Here is a 5559-nt window from a genome sequence, read left to right as displayed (position 1 = left end):
TACACACACACATATAAAAATACAAAAATAATTTTAAAAAACCTGCCTATGCTCAGGAAAGCAGATATCAGAGTAAAAATGTCTAAGCCTAAAGTTAACCTTAAATACTACTTTTCTACACATAGGGATTTTGCTTCATGGTGGGAAAGTAATGGAGGCACACCATCCACCAGGCTGTCTCTTCCTTTGGGAACGCACGCATAGCTGGTCTTGAGGACAAAAGGAGATTGAGGAAGAATCGCACTGCTACAGCACCAACCCCAAATCAGACTTTTCCCTGCAGCCACTGTGGCCGGATCTGTCTGTCCCGCATTGGTCTTGTCAGCCACCAGCGAGCCTGCAGCAGACGTGGACTACTGCACCCTTCTTAAATCTTCGTTCGCGAAGTCAAGCCGAGAGAGAGAGAGGGAAAGTAATATAGACTACATATGAGTGGTCATCTTCACTATGAAGTGGTACATTCCAGATACAGTTTCTTCACCTTTGTGAGGACTGATACCACTGATAGAGCCAGTTCGGTGTAATGGTTAAGTGTGTGGACTCTTATCTGGGAGAACCGGGTTTGATTCCCCACTCCTCCACTTACACCTATTGGAATGGCCTTGGGTCAGCCATAGCTCTGGCAGAGGTTGTCCTTGAAAGGGTAGCTGCTGTGAGAGCCCTCTCAGCCCCACCCACCTCACAAGGTGTCTGTTGTGGAGGGAGAAGATATAAGAGACTGTAAGCCGCTCTGAGTCTCTGATTCAGAGAGAAGGGCGGAATATAAATCTATAATTCTAATTCTTATTCTATTGAGGGATCATATAAGAGTGGATCCTATGCTATGAGGTTTTTGAGAAGAAGATCTTGAAACTTTTGGAAACCAGAGTTCTTTCCTCCTTCAGAGAAGCAAGAGTACCGTGAGAGCGCAAGATAATTATTTCTTGGCCTGGAGCAAGAGAAGTCCCAGAAGATTATATAAAATGCAACCCTAAGCAGAGTTACACCCTTCTAAGTCAACGTGAAGTGAATAGATTTAGAAGGGTGTAACTTTGTTTAGGATTACATTAAAACAACCTCTTAAAAGTCACAAACATCCAGTCGCTGAGCTGGGAGTGGACCAGGCCCACCAATAACAGAACTAACAAAAACAAAACTAACCAAAAATGCCTGTAAGTGAAAGGATTTTTTTTGGGGGGGGGGGGGGGGAGGGATGCATGCTGAATATGAGTCAGTATGATGTCAAATGCCATGACCTGACTGCCCCCCATCTAGGGTTGCCAAGTCCAATTCAAGAAATATCTGGGGACTTTGGGGGTGAAGCCAGGAGACATTGGGTTGGAGTCAGGAGCAAGGGTGTGACAAGCATAACTGAACTCCAAAGGGAGTTCCAGCCATCACATTTAAAGGGACCGCACACCTTTTAAATGCCTTCCTTCCATAGGAAATAATGGATAGGGCACCTATTTGGGGGTTCATAGAACTGGACCCCTTGGTTCAATCCTTTTGAAACTTGGGCAGTACTTTGTGGAGAGGCACTGGATGCTATACTGTAAATTTGGTGCCTCTACCTCAAACAACAGCCTCCCCAGAGACCTGTGGATCAATTCTCTATTATTTCCTATGGGAATAAGTCTCCATAGGGAATAATAGAGTGCCTAGCAGACACCCCCCCCCCCCCCCCGCTTTCTGCTAACCCTGAAGAGGGGGGGAGGGCCTCCAAACCGGGGGATCTCCTACCCCCACCTGGGGATTAAGCAAATACAACAGGAAACCACAGTTTACAGATAAATACATAGAACCAAAGCTGTGTAGGATATACTTCAAACACTTGTTACAACATTTATTTACATAACCTTTTACCAACACGCTTGTGTCCTTATGAGTTATTTCAGAATATTTCAGAATCCATTTCATTCCAAAAAATTAAAAAAAAAAAACCCCAAACCATTCCTGGATGCCAAATTCGATGAAAGGTACCAACTACTGCTGTACTCGCAGAAAGTACCATATGTTCAAATTCCTTCAGGCAGCAGTCCCTCTAAGCTGCAGAGTCTTGTGAGCAAAAATTCTACTTTGTGAGCTACTGGCATTAAAGTTGTGAGCTACTGCATACATTATTGTGCTCTGGGGGCACTTTTTCCTGAGCTAGGACAAAAATGTGTGAGCTGGAGGCTAAAAATCTGTAAGCTATCTTACGCTAACTCAGCTTAGTGGAAACACTGGTCACAGGCACATTTGCATAGGAAAATACTTCTTTGGCCTGAAATAAGATCTCCTCTGCTTGCAGGAAGGGTTGCCAGCTCCTGCTTGGGAAATACCTGGAGAATTTGGGGGTGGAGCCTGAGGAGGGCAGAATTTGGAGAAGACCCTTCAATGCCAGAGTCCACCTTCCAAAGCTGAAATTTTGTCCAGGTGAACAATCCCAGGATATCTCCAGCGGCCACCTGTAGGTTATAGCAATAAAACTATAATAAAACTATAAAAGTTTATAGTGAAAAAAGGAACATGTAATACAAAACAGTGTAATATACCAGGGGTGGCCAACGTTTGCTCTCCAGATGTTTTTTGCCTACAACTCCCATCAGCCCCAGTCAGCATGGCCAAAGGCTGGGGCTGATGGGAGTTGTAGGCAAAAAACATCTGGAGAGCTACCGTCGGCCACCCCTGTAATATACAGTCCCCTATGAACAAAAAGCCTTAGTAATGCCCATAAAGTTATTATCAAAGATGGAAGTCCATTCTCATAATTTTCCAAAAGGAAAAAGGCAAATACGGAACGCAATATGACCAGAATCTTCAATAACGATGAATCCACCGCATAATTCTCAGCAGTGGAAAGGAAAAATCCCCGGACAGGTCGTCGACTTCTGCCACACCTGTTTCAGTCCCTTGATAAACAAGGATATTCCACAATGGCATATGATAAGAAGAATAAAAGGAAGTACTTCTACACCCAAAGGGTGATTAACATGTCGAATTCACTGCCACAGGAGGTGGTGGCGGCCACAAGCATAGCCACCTTCAAAAATATGGAGCAGAGGTCCATCAGTGGCTATTAGCCACAGTGTGTGTGTGTGTGTGTGTGTGTGTATATATATAATTTTTTTTTTGGCCACTGTGTGACACAGTGTTGGACTGGATGGGCCACTGGCCTGATCTAACACGGCTTCTCTTATGTTCTTATGAAGAAGAAGACTGCAGATTTATACCCCGCCCTTCTCTCTGAATCAGAGATTCAGAGCAGTTTACAATCTCCTATATCTTCTTTCTCCACAACAGACACCTTGTGAGGTGGGTGGGGCTGAGAGGGCTCTCACAGCAGCTGCCCTTTCAAGGACAACTCCTGCGATAGGTATGGCTAACCCAAGGCCATTCCAGCAGCTGTAAGTGGAGGAGTGGGGGATCAAACCTGGTTCTCCTAGATAAGAATCCACACACTTAACCACTACACCAAACTGGCTCTCTAATAAATATCAAGTATTCAACACTAATTCGCACAGGGATAAGACGTCTCCAACAATGTTATTTCATAAGCGGCTCATGCTCGCCACTGGCTTATTGCTTAATCTATAGTGACTTCTCTCCTTATTAACCACTGGTAGGTTGGCAACCTTAGTTGCAGGGTCCTACAGGTTTTCTGTAATGTGGAAAAAGGCTGAAGACTGAGAACAAAATCCATGGTTCAGAATCCCTTGGGTGATTCTTCACAGTCAACTATTTTTTGGGAGAAAGCGTTCTGCCCATTTTGCAAAGTGGAAAGAGTCACGATGGACTCAAAACACCCTTCCACCTCCTTCCAGAATATCTTTGCGAGAAAGGATACACATTTATTGTTGGAGGAAGTCCAGCCTTCTACAAAACTGCAGGATATTACTGAGAATAACAATTCGTCCCCTTATTTATTTTGGAAAAATCACATCTGGAAAATGGGAACGGCTCCAGTTAATTCTCTTACCTTGAAAGATCAGTAGACACGAGGGTATTTTGAGATCATATTATACTTTTAGAGGGGAGAGAACAGAACAAATAACATACGGAGTCTCACGCCATAAAGAGACCACTTTCCAATAAGGGGAAAGGTCCTCAGTGTTTAACACTGAAGTTTGGAAGAAATTCAGAGCAGAGGCGGAAATTCTCTGTTTAAGGATTCCCTGCATGCCTCACCTCCGTTCTTAAGTAACCAAGCCTCAAGTTATGCCTCTGTCCAAACAGGATAGGGATCTGTACCCAAAGGGGTGCTTTTGCACATGCAGCTATATCGCTTGGTTTGCTGGACACGGAAACCGGCTCCGCTGAAACGCATCGGGTTGCAAGCAACACAACGGATCCGTCCCCTGGTGTTTGATCTGGGTTTTCCTCGTTCACACTCGCCAGATTTCATGCGCGAATTGGCCCTGGCCTCTGCAAACTGAGTTACTGCATGACAATGAAGCAGGAGAAAAACTGGCGCGTTCCAAGCTGGCTTTGCAAAGAGATTATTTATTTGCTCTACACGCTACCTGGTATCTCGGACCTCTCCTCCTCGCTCTTCTGCACGAGGGTTTGTGTGATGACTTCCTCGTACGGCATGGTGAAGTACTGTAAACAGTTTTTTAAAGCACTTAAAGGAGGCATTGGCTCGTTGCTGTACAAGCACTAAGCATTAGAGTGTACTACTCTTCCCTCTTGTTAACCTGTACAAGTACGTGGGGGTTGCTGTTGCTTCCGCTTTAGTGGAGCTCTTGTTTGTCTTGACCAGGGGTGGCCAAACTTGCTTAATGTAACAGCCACGTAGAATAAACTTCAGGTGTTTGAGAGCTGCAAGACATGTCAGATGTTTGAGATCCACAAGACAACGAAGGAAGGAAGGAAGGAAGGAGGGAGGCAGGGGGAGGAAGAAAGCAACTTTAACTTTAAATGCATTCTCTAAGCCGATGTTGCTATAGAAACTTTATCGCATTATACTTGTGTTCCTCAGGGACTGGGAGGAGTTCGTTTATTTATGCCCTGCCATTCTCCCCCATGGGGACCCAAGGAGGCTTATATCATTAGCCGCTCATCCATTTTCTCCTCATAACAACCCTGTGAGGAAGGTGAGGCTGAAAGGGCATGACTGGCCCAAGGTCATCCAGCAGGCTGCATTTGAACCTGGGTCTCCCAGATCGTAGTTTGATACTGTAACCCCAAGGTGTCAAGCATATGACCCATAGGCCAGAACTGCCCCATCCAGGGCTGTTATGCAGCCCATGAGCAACTGGTCATTACCTAGGGTTGCCAAGTCCCCTGTGGCGTCTGGCAGTGCGATGACGTCACCTGGAAGTGATGTCATCACGCCACCGCTGCCACGCATTGGCTGCTCTAGGTATTTCTGGAAAAACTCCATGATTATCCCGGACGCTCTAGCAATTTGGGAGGGAAAAACTGTATGGTACTTATTGTACCATAGAGTTTTCCCTCCCAAATTGCTAGAGCGTCCGGGAAAACCATAAAGTTTCCCCGAAAATGCCTAGAGCAGCTGGTGCACGGCATGATGACGTCACTTCCAGGTGACGTTATTGCGCCGGCGACATCAGGGGAGGTTCCCCCCACCAGCCCAAT

This window comes from Heteronotia binoei, chromosome 3, assembly GCF_032191835.1.
Source record: "Heteronotia binoei isolate CCM8104 ecotype False Entrance Well chromosome 3, APGP_CSIRO_Hbin_v1, whole genome shotgun sequence".
Taxonomy (NCBI): domain Eukaryota; kingdom Metazoa; phylum Chordata; class Lepidosauria; order Squamata; family Gekkonidae; genus Heteronotia; species Heteronotia binoei.
The sequence above is the reverse complement of the archived record's forward strand: the minus strand, read 5'-3'. Positions refer to the sequence as shown.